A 17,316-nucleotide genomic window follows, 5' to 3' on the forward strand; every position below is an offset into this window, starting at 1 on the left:
GGGCTGCAAATCATATTACTTTATTCTGTTTGTCATTGGCAGTCTATAAGGCAGAGCAGGGCAGAGGCTGGCCAAACAGTAGGATTTTGCTGCCAGAGTTCTTTCTTTGTTTGTCCAAGGTGCAGCTATAGGAATTCAGCCCACTGTTGGTGCTTTGCATCTAAATTTCTTGCTTTTGTTTTGTGCAGTTGGCTAAAGTTAACATTTAAATCAGACTGAAGCAGCCTCTGTGGTCATTGTATGTTAGTGATTTGTGGAATGGTTTTACACTTATTATACTCACCAGTATTGGATTTTACAAAGCAAAGCCTCATTCCAGTGTTATTTGTTATGTATGTTGTGTAATGTGCTTATGATGTAATGTAGCCATATGAATGTACTTATGAATGAAGTGTTGTGAGACAAGGGCCATGCAGTGACAGGTGCATGAGCTTTATTATTAGTGAGTGCTATCTTTGTGTGTGTGTGTGTGTGTGTGTGTGTGTGTGTGTGAGACCTTGCATGCATGAGGGGGTTTCTGGAAACTAGAATGACTTACTATATGTAAGACATATTTATATTTAAATATAATGGACTAAACTGACCCAGCATGTATTTCATTAGCTCTGTTGTGCACTCTGTTTATTAAGCTGTGCGTCAGTGTCAATGCCCTGGTGGAGCCCAGGCGGAGCCCTGCTGTTGCATTATTCCACTGGTCGTGCTGATTAGTGCCTGATTTAAGCCAGATTTTCAGTTAAGCAGTCGCAGATCTTGAGGGTTGAGGAGTGTATTTCTGTATGTCTGCCCTGGCCATGGTGTTTGGTGAAACAGCACTCCACTGGGGTGTACAGTACAGTGTGACCTGTGTTATTACAGGTGTGTGTGCATATTACGTCTGATTATGAAATATGCGAGACATTCACTACCTTTATTTTCTCAACCGCTTGGATGGTGTTAGAGTGGCCTTTTGAGGTTTTAGAAAAACAGTGTGATTTCCTGTAGAGAGAAGGAGAGAGAGTAGTAAAAGATATAGGACTTTATTTAAAGAAATATATGCTTACTCATAGCTTTTGTCACCAGTGTGATTTGTGATCAACACCAAGTCACACATGAGATACACACGATATCTTTAAACTAAGCTTATATCTTTTTAAAGGGTGTCTATGTAAGCGAATGAACATCTCATTCACTGGTAAATGTATGACTAAAACATTGTATGCACCCCCGATATCGGAATGACCCACATAGGATTGCAATATATCAGGAAGGACAAATCGTCAGTGTATGAATATAGAACGAAGCATATTTGACAGCAAAACAAGACCATGGCCAATTCCCATACGGTCTGCGAAATTTTGTCCCCAGGGCCCCTGAATCCAAGTGCACAACAAAGAGCTCATAGTGTTCTCTGAGGACCTGTAAAAGCTAACACGGCCACATAAGCCTAAGAGCTAGGCCATTTGGCTTTCTATAAAAAGAGTCGGATAGTAAAAAATACACTTTAGTGGGGATATTTGGCATGTTTGTCTTTGGATCTGAACTCTGAACTGGCCCCAGGTCGGCTTATTGTCCTCTGGGGAGGATCTTTCACCTTTGCTGCTCTGCTTCTCATGAACAAGTCATTTTGCATCATATCCACACTCCGAAACATTTCAGCAACTCCCGACCTCTATCCTGGTCATTAAGAAAGTCGTGGTTTGCACTCCAAGGTTAGGATGTGAAGAAGTTTTAATGTATGGGAACAGTGCAGATAACCACATTTGTTAAGGTGGTTTGGCCGATGGGTACTTACTGAATTGAGGCAGAGGGGTGCTTATGGATTGACGGGTTCCCACTGGTCATGGAATTTCTGGAATATCATGGAATTTTAAAAACTCTATTCCAGACCTGGAAAGTCAGGGATCTTGATTTAAAAAAAAATAAAAATTTGGCCAAGTTTTAGTTTATAACATTTTAAAATTTTAGTTGCCATTTATCAAAATATTTTCACACATTTACTGTATTGAGTGGTTGTTATGGATACTTAATTTTTTGTGCCCATTTAACAAATGCTGTCTGCTGGTCTGTACTTTATATGTCATGGAAATTCAGGGAAAACCCAGGGAATTTGACATTTGGCTTAGAGCGGGAGCCCTGTGAGTTGCACTCACATCTTATTGATTTATTAGCAACTTGGTCCCACTGAACTCCCTTTGCTTATGACAGATCTGTTGTGTAATATAGAATAATGAAATGTAAAAATTGTCTGATCTGGGATGTCTAGGGTTTTCTTCTGTGTTTGCCCCACTAAAAGCCAATAGGTAGATTTGAGAATATTACAAAATTACATGTATTTGACTGCAATGTACCAAAAATATATATACTCATACCTAAAATAATGTATCTTGTTTGCCTGACATTAGGTGTGATGGCAAAAGGAAAGGCATTAGTATACATGGTAAAAAAAAGTCCAAAGTCAATTTTCTCTTCTCCATTAGGTTCTAAAAACCTTTTATTATGGATTATGTGCTTATGTCTTATTATCTGATAAGACAACAGTAGAGACCGAATAGTGTCTCAGTCAGGAACAGCAAGGCAGCAACAGGCATCCAATAGAAAGCACCGCTGTTTGTTCGTACCGTCACATAAGCCTGCAGATGTTTGTGTGACAGTTGCATTGACAACTGCTACTCAGGTTGGGTCCTTCAAAACTGGTAATTAGATTTTCATGTTGCCTGGAATCAAGAAAGTCAGGACTAGAAAAGAAGTCTAGCCTAATAAATGTTTTCTGGAGGCAGGTTTGTTCTGAGCAAAGCAATCCATATTATGCATCATTCAGCTAGTGATTTTTAAATCATTCAATAAAAACTGGAAGGGACTTTAGATATTCAAATGGAACTCAAGCGAAGCAAACAGAGATGAGAGTAAGTCACCGCTTTGCAGGAGAAAGTGTCCACACACCACAAATTAGGATAAAATCTTTGTTACTAGTCTGCAGATGTTGTATAATCTCAAAGCCCATAAAGTATATAATGGAGAAATTCACAACAGATCAGTATATGATATGAAAAGGAGATAATAAAACGGGTAACTACACATATCTTTTCAGCTCTTCTGCCCTTGTAAAAGACACTGGTTAGGCCTCCACACTATCTGAACTATAATACCTTGAGCTCTATCCTGCCCAACAGGGTTTGTCCTGCTCTGTTTTGATTGGCTGGGAGCCAATCACCAGATACAAGGCAGAGTTCACGAGTATTGTAATGTCAGAGACGTGTCTTTCAGTGGACTACCCTAGGGCCCCGTCTCCGCAGTTTCAGCCTTCTTTCAATTGTCACTAAAGTATTAGAGAGTGTAAACACACACACACACACACACCCACACACACACACACGCACACACATGAAGACACCCACAGCTTCTCTTATGCTCAGTGGCAATGAAAAGTAACTAGGCTGAGCTGACAGTTTAAAAGCTTTAACCAATACTGGACTAAAGCCAGAATAATCACAGTCTGTCATTCCGTCATCAGCTCCATTGTTTTAAACCACCTCCTTTTCACTGCGCACTCTCTGTAAATATGCATCTCTTTGTCAACTCAAAGCAGCTCGAAAATGAATATGGCTGAAACCAGTTGGACGCGGTTAGGCCTGTGACTGACCCAGTTTCTGAGACGGACGTGCATATTTGTGCATATTTATTACAAGGCTAAATGAAGTCGGTCAGCTTTGCATCAGTCATCCCTCAGTCTTTCCCTTGAATGTCCTCAGCGTTCGTTCACCGTGGAGCCACCGGTTCCTGCTCTGCTCAAGATAGAAGAAGCGGGGTTGGCCTGCACTGCGGCTCTGTGTGCGGGCAGTGTGCGGGTCCCCCTGACAGCCTGTAACAGATCCGAGACGCGATCGCTTGGATCTGTCCTGGCGACGGCAGCTTGAGCACACGCACACATGCAAACACACGCACGCACGCAGTATACGGGGTCGCCCCGACGCACCAGGCCAGCCTGGCTAGCGCATTTGATGTTGGCTCCTCGGTTTCCCTGACATTTGGCCCGTCTGTTCCCTCTGCGATCCGTGCATTCCTTGCCCCGTGTCTCGGACCACCCGGCTTTCCCGCGACATCCGTCCAGGTCTCTCTCTGATCCGCGCGCCTCACCCTTACACCCCTCGCCCTCTGCTCGGAGGCCCATCTGGACTCCCTTTAACCTACTGCGTTCCACAGCCAGAACGGTACATATTGTGTGTATGTGTGTATGTGTGTGTGGCCAGATCCCTATAACACTATGGACACTGTATCTGTGCTATCTAATATCTCCTGTCTGGATAAAGAAAGCTGTGTCAGACATACAATATTCCCTTGCTCCTCATTAAAGAGTTCAGGACCTCGTTTCATCCTGTTTAGGGTTCCAGACATTAGGGTTTTTAGTGCTTATTTTTGAGGTTAGCTGTAAAAGGCCTGTTATGATGGTGAGCACTGATTATAGTTTTGAAAACGAGTAGGACGCTAAGCACTGACCAGTGTGTGTGACTGTATGAGTCAGGATAAACACAAACACACCCTGATGTAATACCAAACTCACAGCAGAGAGATAAGATCAGCTTGTAAAGTGGAGTATCTCGCTCTCTCTCTCTTTACACACACACACACACACACACACACACGTGCACACAAGCACACAAATCCAGGACACAAAATACGCTAGGCCTAATTGTTTGTGCAAAAGAGCATTGTACACTAGTCATTGTCATGCTTTAGTCACAATACAATGGCACACAAAATTGCCCAATCGGCACACTGTATTTCTGCAGGGGAATATAGGTCAATGGCAAAGGGCCTCAGGAGCATGAGTGTGCTTTCCCAGTCTGTTATTTAAAGAGTTAAAGGACTTTAGAACCACACTCTATTAGCCCGTAGAGGTCAAGGTCTATGGCAGTAGCTGCTGCTGATTTCAGACGGCTGCGATGCCTGACTTGTATATGGGAGTCTTTATTGACGCCTGGAGCAGGTGTCAGATGTGAGTGGCAGTAGTGGAGGCAGTGTGCCTCATAGATAACACCCTCAGTTGGCATGTTTAATAGGCGTGCCATTTCATTATGGTCAATGTGTAACCTGTCGGCGCTTGCATTCTACGACTGTCACAGTCCAAAAGACATCTGTGAACACAGGAAAACCTACAAACTCACGCACACGCACACACACACACACACACACACACACACACACACACACATACACACACAGACATACACTCATTTTATGTACTGTAGCATGTGGGTGCTACAGGGTTATGGGTTTGTGGCTGATGACTTAATGGTCTCAGATGGCACCCCAGTCTGGCAGGTAGCTCAAATGGGCCTTTCTGTTTGACGAGACACAACATTCATCTCACCAACAATTTTTTCCCAGTTCACTTATTTTCTCACGCCTGCCCCCCTGATCTGTTGTGACTGTCTTACAGAATATTTTGTCTTTGTGAGCAACAGCTCACTGTCTGAATGAGCACTACTCGGAGAGTTTGGGGTAAACAAGTCTCCGAGCGCTTTCCACCTAAACTGCCAGGGTTCCGCTGCCGCCTATCGTCTTTTCAACAAGAAAGCCATCAAGCCAAACGACATCGTCATCCGCACAGCTCGTGTGAGAGCGCCATCCGGGGACCTGCCTTTGGTCGCTTCCGAGCAAGTTACTGCTGACAAACATATGGGTTTAAAGAGGGAAAAAGCTAGCTTGTTAGAAAGCTTAGTGATTGCCTTTTCCACAACACTTGCCAGTAATAATGTTTCTTTCTGAATGCAATATTAAGAGGGGGGAAAAATCCCCAACAGACTCTGGGCTCGTTTTTCCGCTGTTTCCTGTTGAAGCCAGTCTAAATAGGGACTCTCATGTAACAGCCTCTACCCCTACCTAATGGCTCTTAATTAGACCTGTAAAACCTTTACTATTAGTTTGTCTCTATACAGAGCTGCAGGACCTGCGGAGGGTTTGCTTCTGAGCTTTATGTACTGGAGCTTCAGGCAGTAAACTGCACGAAGCCAGACTTTCAAAAAGGGTGAGATCTCCAGTGCGGAGAGCTGCCAGCAAAGGACCACTTTTCCAGAGTACAGAATTCCATAATCCCTGTCTTCGTCCCATCTCAGCTTCATAACCTGACATTCGTCTCAGCCCATGAAAGCTGGCGTGTGCAATAAGCCTTTGGACAGTTAGTCTGGAGTACAGCCCCGCTGAAATGCTTTGGTTTCTGGACATGTATGCTTCTGACCTCGCTTCAAATCAGCCATTTAAGTCCTCTCATGTGAACATTTGTTTGCTTATGATGAAGAATTGAAGTTTTTTTTTCCTTTTTCCCCCAGCTGTAGCGCTCATTTAGGTGGGGAAAATGTATATTCCATAATGGATTTCTTGCTCCCAGGCTGGTGTAGCCTTCTCTTTTGACATGGATGTAGACAGAACACTTAACTGGCAAGCACAAACAAAGCATTTCTATTGTAAGAACAAGCAGCCAGCGAGTGAAGTTGCCACATCTTTCCCAAAAGGCAGAAATGTGACTATTGGTTTGTCACTGGATTTTCATGTTTTGGATACAGTACCTTTCAATATTTTATGCCTTGAAGGAAATTTGAGAATTGTGAGAGGTAATTAAGATAATTTGGGTAATGGTTATCTTGCTATGGCTCTACCCCATATTGTTATGATAATTGTATTTATCCTGGTCTTATGATGCGATGATGAACATTGCCCTCCACTGCTGTCAGGAGTCAAAATGTGAAAGTTTAACTGGGAGTAGCGTACGTTACACATGTTTACCTCGCCAGCGACGGAGGAAAACGAGGGTGTGAAATATACAGCGAGGGAAAGCCTGAACGGGATATTCAGCAAACTGTGAAGGGAACTTAAAGGGAAAACAATGCATTGATCATAATCTCTTATCTCTTATGCAGGTCTAGCCATGTGTGTTTTCTTTGTCCCATTAAAATATTCTATTACCTTTATAATGAGTTAATATAATTAAATAGAAAAACGATCTATCAGTGAGAGAGTTTTGTCTTTTAATAGAGAAACTAGGGTACACAATCTTCAGAGGTTTTCAACTAACTTTCCAACTTATTGAAATGGGGGAAATACATTGTTATTAGACTCAGCAGGTAGAATGTAATAAAAGTGAACTCAGGGAAAGGGTGAAAGACTTCTGTCTGGAGTAATTAAGCTCCATTCCTCCAGCAGGGGGCAGTATGATGGTTCCCTGAGGGACTTGAAATGAGTTACTCTTGACAGGCCAGTGGTGTGTGCTACATATTTTTGTGCCTTCCCAGCCCTGATTCAACTCATCAGGTAATTATTAAACCGCACAAGGGCTGAGTCAGGTGTGCTAGAACCAGGAAACTGGAGAAAGTGCAGTGCAGGAAATGGCAGCAGTGCCTCGGGCCTCCAGTACTGGCACTGCGGACAACTACCACAGGACTCACTTCACCACAGCCGTCAGAAGAGGATTTGGCTTGCTGCTCGTACGTGTCACCAAACGCATTCTGAGGCTGAACATATTTCACACAAGCTCTCCAACCTCTGGTCATGGATATAGAGCATTGGATGTGTGAAGCAGAGTTGTGGGTCCACAGTGCCTCTCCCTACATACAGCAACATTATTATAATTGGAGTGTCTTCATACTAGTTTTCAGTCAGTCTAAATTAGTGGGTTTTCAGGCTCTGTATGAGTAAGACACAGTCACAGATTAGTCAGTTCACAAGGACTAGGGAAGCAACAGTGGCCTATAGCTCACTATATCACAGTGTGTGAACTCCATCAGTCTGTCCTACACTGAAGGTCCATTAATGAGAATTAAACACTCACAGCATGTGGCACACTAAGATGTTTTGTGACAGAACCATTGCAATAGTGATACAGATGATGGTCTAAGTCCATTTCATCTTACATACATAAATTTAATATTAATAGTGAGCAAATTTGTCACAACATGTGACATTTTTGAATCCCTCAGCAAATCTTCTTGCAACACCTCACGTTTCACCTAAATATGGTATAGATAGTGCTCTCCAGCCATCCCAGCTAGAGGCTATGGCCAGTTGAGGGCATATCAGATCACTTTCACTGAGAAACGTCAATAAATCTAGTTTCTGCAGAAGCTAGTCATAACTGGGGCATCCACTCTATCACAGGGAAGTTTCTTCCGTAGCTAATCGTGAAATAATGAAGCAAGTATGTAGTGTAACTGCCGCACAGTACCTCGTTATCAGCATGGCGACTGTTTGACCATTGCAAAGGTACTGTGAGGGTCTGTAGATAATACGCTTTTTGTGAATATTATGCAGTAAATAGTAAAAAAAAAAAAAAATTATATAAAGGTTAATTTTAAAAACTGCATTCATGGAACAGAGAAGTAAGGTGAGCATAATTGTTTTCTCGAAATGTAAGACTGCCAGGATTTGCAGAACTGAAAGTCAGAAATCTGAAAACAGTGGACTTCTGCAAGTGTGCGGTCACTTTTTACAGCTAATTCAATCTGCTGAGGTTGCTCAGTTTTGAGGGTGTGGGTGGGTGTTTGCTCAGTTTTGTTCAAATGAACACGGAAGCTGATCGTTCTGGAACAGAAATGCGGTGCAGAAACGCATTCCATGTGGGAGAGAGAGGGAGCCACGGCTTCCACAACTATCGGGTTCGCCCGCACCGCTGCGGCTTTGCCCCGGCACAGGGCCAGCACTGGCCAGTGGAATATGTATGATTGGCTCTGAATTGGGCAAAGTGGCATGCTCTTGTTTAGAGGTGAATGGACTCAAGGCTCCTGCCCTGGAGCACAGCCCCGAGGGTTCGCCTGTTGGGCATATCTGCCTGCTTGGCAGCTAACCAATCCAGCAGCCCTCTATGTCCAGTGTAAGCTCTTTATTAACCTGTGATTTCTCACACATTTGAATAAAATATCGCTTTGTTTTTTTTTTCTCCTTAGCAATCATTTTTATTAGGTAATACAGACAAAGTGTGAGCACTGCAGCACTCTCTATGTGTCTGCGTAAAGGTGTGTGTGTGTGTGTGTAAATCTCTGATGTTTCTGTGCCTGTACACTTTAGGCAGTCCAGGTCGAATCTGTTTGAATCTGTCTTCATCCTGTCAGTGTGTGCATGTGTGTCTGTGTGTGTCTATGTTTGTGTGAGAGAGGGAGAGAGAGAGAGAGAGAGGAACAGAGAGTGTGTAGAATATAAAGCACTGCAGCGGGAGTAGGGGATTTTGTGACTACTAATGAGCTGAGGACATGAATGTGCTCAATAGAGCCCTTTTAAGCATCTTAGTCTCCATTAGCATTAGTGACTGAAAACCACACTTATACACACACATTCATTCTCAGTCCACATATTTAAACTTAAACGTTAATCAGCACTTCATATAGTCATCAAATATTTTGCATAGTGTACCCCAATCAGAGAACTGGTGAAATCTATTGGACCCCTGTCTCCAGGGGCAACCGGTCATCCGTCAAAGGTGGGGCCCTCCTTTGGGCTTTGCGTTTGGCTGAACGCGGACATTCTTTGTGAGAGACCTTCAGTTGCCAAGCAAGAGTTAGAGTTCAGGCAAAGCAGGGGAGATGTGTATGGGTTAGAGGGAGTCCGAAGGGGGCGTCCTCTCCCTCCCTCCCTTACTCTCTCTCTCTCTCGCTCTTTGCTTCACTCTTTCTCACTCTTTTTGTGGCCTCTCTTTAGTTCTTTTCTTCTCTGCTGTGAATGAAAAGATAATATTGATTTGTGTCACTCCCATTTATTATTCTCTGCGAGGCAGGGCACACCGATGCCAAATCAGATATGGAGTCTAGCCTATTTACTTATTAACTTACCCCACTATGAGTGTGCATTTCCATGAGTGTGTGTGTGTGTTTGTGTGTGTGTAGGCGTGTGCGTGTGAATAATACACGTGTTTTTGTTTTTTTTTGTTTGTGCATGTTTGTGTGTGTGCGTTTACTTGTTTTGGCCTTCTCGATGAAGAGACAGAGAGGTTAGTGATTGGACGGGTTTGTCAAGCAGCAGATGTGCTGTGCTTTTCTCACTTCCTTCTACCAGACACACTGTCACCACACTTCTTCTTTCTCTTCTTCTTTTTGTACCCTGTCACAATGATGAGGGCTTGTTTTGAACACTCGGCCGGTGCAGTTTTACTGTAGGTGTGCAGATTTTGCCTATTATTCATGCCTTACTCAACTGGACAGATTGCGCTGTAATTTCTCACTGTTTGTCTCTCTCTCCCTCTCTCTCTCTCTCTCTCTCTCTCTCTCTCTCTCCCTCTCTCTCTCTCTCTCTCTCTCTCTCTCTCTCTCTCTCTCTCTCTCTCTCTCTCTCTCTCTCTCTCTCTCTCTCTCTCTCTCCTCTCTCTCTCTCTCTCTCTCTCTCTCTCTCTCCCTCTCCCTCTCTCTCTCTCTCTCTCTCTCTCTCTCTCTCTCTCTCTCTCTCTCTCTCCATTTAATGGGTAGTCCTGTCTGCTAAGCAAGAGTGGCAAACACGCGACATGTGCACACGTGCCTTGCTAAGAGGGCATGTGTTCATGTTATGTGCATAACCTTAATCATGTGAAGGTTGGGGGATTTTTTTTTTTTTTTCGGCTCTAAATCAAGCGCCCAACCAGCCTGCGATCTTCCTCTGCTCAGATCGAGGCCTATTTTTGTGCATGCAGGCGCAGGGGGAAATGATCATTTACGTGAGTGCAGATAGAAATGTGTTCAAATGCTCATATGTATTTGGTTTTTTTTGCAGTTGAACTGAAACTATGATGGACACCTTGTTTCAACATGCATAATTTCTGTATATAGTTATGAGTGCCTAGAACAAGTGTCTCTGTGTCAGAAATGCGTTTGAACGCTTGGGATTGGGACTGGGGTATGTACACATGCCCAGTACATAATTGAATCTCTGTACTGTATTATCTAGCACACCTGTTAGCATGTGTGTGCTGTGTAATCTAAGCCCACGGAGCTGTCATGTAAAACACTGTTTTCTCCCTCTGCCCATCTGTCCTGGGACGGGAGGCACGGTGGGGTGAGGCTGACAGTAGGCTCTATCCAGTTCGGCGCTCACGTCTTGATGTAATCAAATAATCCGATTAATATCTGCACATGCACCTTTTTGCGGTCCTCCACTTCTCTTCACAGGTCTCGGCTTTCGGCGAAGGCGACGTGCTATCCAGTTCTGCTAGTTATAATGTCAGCCATCACCTGGTTACCAAACCCTGCCGTCGTGTTTGCTGTCATGGCCTTGACAAGGGAATTGTGGGATGTCATGGAGATAGCCCTTCTGTGGCGCTTGATGAAATGCCTTCAGTCCGCTGCTTAGCCCTGCCCGGCACCTTTATTCTGTTAGTAGTATGTTGCGTCAGGGGCCTGTTGATCACTGCTGAGTGATTTAGGAAACCTTCCACACACTGCCGAGATCACACAGAGGAAAATTAAGTGTTATATAAACCACACCAGTAGAACGACACGTGTTCCGTGTTGGACTGTGATGAAAATGCTTTCGCAGATATATCACGCCTTTTTGGCTCCTTTCATTCTTTTTCGCTTGGACATGTGGTAGGCATGTGTCTCGCTGCTTAACTCTCAGATTGTGTTTGGTATAACTGCCTGACTAGGCCATTCAGTTTTAGAAAGGGCTCAACTAAAATTCCACTTGCCAGGGCTCTAAAACAAGGAGCTAACTGCTAGTGGCCTCTTAACTGGAGGTTATTGCGTGTGTGTGTGTGTGTGTGTGTGTGAGCATGTTCGCACCATGCATGCATAGTTGTGTTTGTCAGTAGGTATGAATTTATCAAGCACTGCTGTTTCACAGTCAACAAATCTGTCCTCAGCAAGCACATCAAAAAGAACGCATCTGCGCAAGAAACACGTTGAGCAGAACGTTTGGTCTTAATTCTCATTCATCAAAAAACAAAAAAAACAAAAAAGCCAAAAGCCCAGCTCACATGTGCAGTGTGTTAAGTACACTCAAACATTTGACATCTTCAGATTAAAGCTAATCAGCACTTTCGAAAGGGTCATTATAAAGACGCATTTGAATAGGCTCCTAGTATTACGTCGAACCAGAGCCATGGAACATTGATGAGGGAGTCCATGACCTTGGATGAGAGCTCAAAATCCTCAACTCTACCACGCAACTCTACAGGTGGCCATTAGACCTTTAATACTACATGATACTGAAAGCAATTACTATCACAATTTGATTGAAAACTTGACAAAGGGTTTCACAGTAGATCTAGAAACACTATATTGTGAATTTTTAAATGGTTTTGATGTGTTTTGGAATCACAGGATTCTAAGGATTCTCAGAGCACAGAAAAATGTATTATTATTTTAGAGACTCAGTTGCTATCACGGAATGCTCCCCCCCACGAGTCACGTGGTATGGCCCGCCTCGTGCAGGGGACTTTAGGTTTGTTGCCACGCCCTGCATGATGGCACGCACCTGCACGGGGGTTAACGTTGCGTATGTCTGTTTATTTAAACCCCTGTCAGTGTGAGCCTCATTGTTCTTGTTATTGTAATGTTAGTGTCAAGGAGTGTGCAGCCACTGTTAATATAACCCCACATTTGTATCATTTTATGCTGTCGTTGTCACTGTTTATACTGTTTGTGTGTTCCTGTCTATTAGTGTTATTATGTGCCATGAGTGTCCTTTATGCTTCCTGTCATTAAATGTTTCATATCATCAAGGGAGTCTGTGCGTCCTGCTCCACGGCCTGCGGCACTCGGGCCGTGACAACTGCACTGTTGAACTTTCTGTGATATGAGATAACGATCAACAAATTCTAGATTGTGCAGCCCTTGCAGTCTAAGCTTTAATCCCAAGTATGGCCACCTGTAGGGTGAACACGATCAGTAATCGGTAAAGCACTGAGAAAAGCATGTTATTCAGTGTCAGAGAGAGCTTACAGATGTATATAAGAGGGATATTATGATAGCACACGACATCCTGTCCCGCGGACAGAAAGCTGCTCGGGTCTTCTCTCCCCACGGCGCAGCAGCGCAACTCTTCCCTCAGTCAACTGCTCGTTTATTTTCTGTTCCTCACACACTCGTCCAACAGGAGCTTTGCAGTGACCCACTTTCGTGAAAACTCAATAGCCAAAGCTACGCCAAGAGCCCCTGTGTGCCAGCGGTTTAACCCAGAATGACTGGACTCAGGCCTGAAAGGGGGTGGGTGGGTGGGTTTATGGTCAGAGAGGGTCCAAGCAAGGGCCCTGTGAACTGCCCAGGGTTTTATTGGAACTGCCATCTCCAGAGATCCTTCCAGAGGTAGTCGGATCAGCGCCCTGCTCTCGGCCCGGTGCCGTAGTCATTAAATAGGGGTTTAAGACACCCGATGAGAACAATATAGACCGTACGGTATCAGGTAGGAAAATCAGACGGGGAAGTTACAGGATGTCTAGGGCTCTTAACTGTTTTTTAAATGTGCCCAGGTCCACAGTACCCCCATCAGCTGCTATCTCTTCCTCTCTCTCTCCCTTGCTTTGGTCTGGCCTAGACACACACACGCACACACACACACACACACACACACACACACCCGTATCCTCATGCAAGGACCTGCAGAGTGGAAAATCTGCATCAGCATCATACCACAGTTGCCAATTGAATCACACACACACACACACACACACACACACACACACACACACACACACACACACACACACACACACACACACACAAGGACCTGTGTATTCAGAGCTTCCACAGACCTGTGCTTCTTGTTGCTGTGATGATGGGGCATGTGGAGACGTTGCAGTATTTAATATTATTATTATTTTCTTCATAGGCCGCCCTAATGAGCAGCTCTTCCACCGATCCAGGTTTATGGGGCGGCAGGTTTAAGAGTCCTTCCTAATTGCCCTTTCCAGCCAAACCTAAAACTGAAACATCTGCTGGTTCTCATCTCTGCTGTCCTCCGGCCTCTCGCAATGTGGCCAGTCGGGCATCACAGAAACCCAGCCACCATGAGAAAGAGCCCCTGCTCAGACACGAGAGAGGGAGTCTCAAAGTATGTTTGTGTGTGTGTGTGTGTGTGTGTGTGTGTGTGTGTGTGTGTGTGTGTCATGCCAGTGACAGCTTTAGTCGTCATGCTACGCTGATGAAAAAGTGTGGAAAAAATATGGTGTCTTTCATGTACGTCATAAGTAAATTTAGTGTCTCTGTCATGCACACACACACACACACACACTTAAAGATTAGATAAGTCTTTGCCATCAACACTTCTCTTTTTTTTTTTTTCTTTCACTCTGGCCTCTCAGATGAGATTCACTGTCAAGTGGTTTTGCAGACAATTCCAAACCTTCAGAGACAATTCCTCATTGTCCTGCTCAAGGTCCCTAATTCAGTGCGTGTGACAGAGGGGAGGGCAGTGTGAGAATCCAGTTAACTGCTTGATAAGGCAGCTACTGTATGCTTCTCCCAGCCTGGAGTTCACTATAAAGAAGACAGAAAGAGAGGGCATGCGTGTGATTCTGTTCTTTTCTTTTTTGGAAACAAAAGTTTCCATATTTTCCAGCATCTTGGTTAATTTGCGGTTGCCCTCATTTCTGTCATAGTTAACTCTGTGTCAGAATAACCCGGCGTATAAAAGGCCACATTCATTAAGGCGCTAGAGGAGCCCGAACTGTTTCGTATGAGATATTTTAGCCATGCTGCAGTGGGTTCTGTTACCCATGATATGCACACGAAAGAGGAAACGGATGCAAGACACAGATGTGTGCACACTAAACCTGCCATAACAGCTTCTGCAGATGACAGACACTAGCTTGGTAAAGCGCTATATACTCTTTCTTCCTCCCCCTCACTTTCCCTCGTTCATTCTCTCCCTTCCTCCCTCTCTTCCTCACTCTCCCCCTTGTTTTATGTCACACTCCTGCAATAATTTGCTGCTTACCCTTGCCTTCTGCACGGCAGTGTTGTTTCATGGAAAGCACACTATTTGTTGATGCTGAGTGTTTTGGCACTATAATAACATCAGTGTGACTAGTGACATTAGCCGCGAGTCAGTATGCGCCAATTTCTCAGCTGACTCGGAACTGCGCACTCCACTAATGACAAAGTGGTACATTTTTGGCTGCCACTTGTCCTTGGTGCATACGTGCACTCTGCTTCTGTGCGCCGCTGGAAACATAGCTGCTTCTTTTTAGCCCGTCCATTTGGTGTGGTGCACGCGGGGGGGTCTTTGGTTCTAGGCAGTACAAGAGTATCGTGCCTGCATGCCTTCCCATGGTAATGGTCGGGATTGGTTGATTTTTAGTTACTGCAATGAAGAGTTACCTGATGCCACTGTTGGAGCACTGCACTAATACCTAACACCACAGATGTTAGTGTGCATTACCATGTGGTGTAAGACCTCCATTCGGTGTCGCGGGACTCAAGCAGGGCTCTCCTCCTCGATGACAGATTTGTTTGGTGGAGGCAGCTTGTCACAACTGCCTGTTCAGGAAGAGTTGAGGGAAATATGAGGACCTGGGCAAACTGGCCAACAGTCAGGGCCGTGTTTTGTTTGGGTGTGCCTTTCAATCGATCACCTGCCTTGATGGCAGAGAGTGGAGAGGACCGATGGATGTGCGCGTGGAAGGAGAGGGCGAGCAGAACGGCCACGCTCTCTGGGACAGCAGCCTGCGGACAGCTGGACCCAGGGTTCGAGTTTCCACGCTCAGAGAGGCTGAAATTTCACCCCTTCACAAATCGAGGCCAATAAATGATTTGGCTCTCGAGAAACAACTGCGCTATGTGGGTTTTCCCGCCTTATTTTGCGATTTTTTTTTTATTGCTCCATTACTCGGGCAGACTCACACTTCGGCCTTGATGCCACATGATGTGCTTATATAAATGTATTAGTCAGAAAACGGCGCATAACTGTATAAACTGCCCCTTGTGGTTGGCTGGTTTGTGGACTGGTCTGAGCTGGTTTGAGAGCTGTGTGCCATGCAGATGGATGTGATTAACGTCTGACTCCAGGTGATTTCTTCCTGATCTGGGGTCAGCCATCCCATCATGTTTGCACAAGGAAATGTTTTGGGAAGTGAGTACTGCTGACAAGTCACTTATGTAAGGCAGCGCTCTTGGCTTTTGAGGATGGACAACAACAGGATGGAGAAAGATTGTGGATGGGCCTTCAGGTTGACTGGGGAAAGGTTCAGAGCATAGAAAGAAAACAACACTCAGTGGATCCACTGACTCATTTTTCCAAACACAGATTGCCTTCTAAGCACTTATTAAAACATGTATCTGTCATTATTGCTAGAAAAAGCGACACATAAATCCGATGTATTTTTTTCAGCAGGTGGTGACATATTGGACATATTGGTAAAGTAGGCTTTAAAAACACTGGTCTATAAAAGTCTTATAGGTGCGGTAATATAAAAGTCTTGTAGGGGTGACTGTTTTTTATTTTAGCAGCAAAGTGGTCTGCCACTGATTAATATTAAGCGTGGATTAAGAACTGATGAAAAACATTTTTAAGAACCAGACTTAATCTATTTATACTTGATAAGTGCTGTTTTTATTAGAAGCAGCACTTGTTGACTTTTGTACCAGAACCCAACATAAATTCTTTTATGAATGGCCCGGTCTGATATAGTTTCCATGCAGAGACTGTTTATCTACAATATTTTTGTCTTCCTTTTTTTTCCCTGCCACATCTCTTATTCTGCCATCAAACAAAACATCTTCCCTCTTTCCTCCATCTTCCTGTCGTCCTCCTCCCTCTCTCTGAGTTTTCTTCGTTCTTTCATGTGCCGAGCAGGGGTTATGAATTCTGTCCGGCCTCCCAGGGCTTCTGTGGCAGGCCTAAAACAGCTGAACAAACAGAGGGAGTTTTGGAGCTCTGCTCAGCACAGCATCACACACCCGTACTGATGAGCATGTGCGAGGCCTTCAGCAGTGGGGGAGGTGAGTGTCCGAGGCACTGCTGGGCTCCTTGCTTTTAAGATAAGGCTCACTGATTCATTTGTCTCAGTCAGTCCTCAGTTAGTAAAGACTTGTCATGTGAGGACAGGCAGATGGAGTAAAGCCTCAATGCTTCTATTGGTGTTTTTTAATTTTTTTTTTTAGTATTTTGACCTTTGGCCTGACAGTATAACCCTCATTTCGCAGTTCAGCACATTCACTGTCAGGGCTGAGTCGTGTCCGTTCATTGCCTATCACATGGCATAAACCCCATCCTCCCCGTACTTTAACTTTGGAATTGACAGTTTCACAAGTGCTGTTAATTCCAAAGTGTATGCTGGTTGCGGAGCTGGTGGCCTTCGGCAAAACGGTCTGAAATGCACAGTAGACCGCTGGAGGCCTGACAGCTCTTTAACGATCTGCAGGCCGTGTGATTCGGCTGTTCTTTATACCC

The 17,316-nt window shown here is 44.5% G+C and overlaps 1 long non-coding RNA gene across 1 annotated transcript in view; it reads right to left on the bottom strand.

The window, feature by feature from the left end:
• Positions 1–845: 845 nt before the first annotated feature.
• The window catches only part of LOC145659448 (uncharacterized), a 36,268-nt gene continuing 19,797 nt past the window's right edge, over positions 846–17,316 (bottom strand). Inside the window, exon 3 of the long non-coding RNA XR_014125663.1 lies at positions 846–975. This is a non-coding gene — a long non-coding RNA (uncharacterized LOC145659448). The remainder of the gene's footprint in view (positions 976–17,316) is intronic.

This window comes from Electrophorus electricus, chromosome 10 (assembly GCF_041902795.1).
Source record: "Electrophorus electricus isolate QZ-2024a chromosome 10, ASM4190279v1, whole genome shotgun sequence".
In the NCBI taxonomy this organism is placed as follows: Eukaryota; Metazoa; Chordata; class Actinopteri; order Gymnotiformes; family Gymnotidae; genus Electrophorus; species Electrophorus electricus.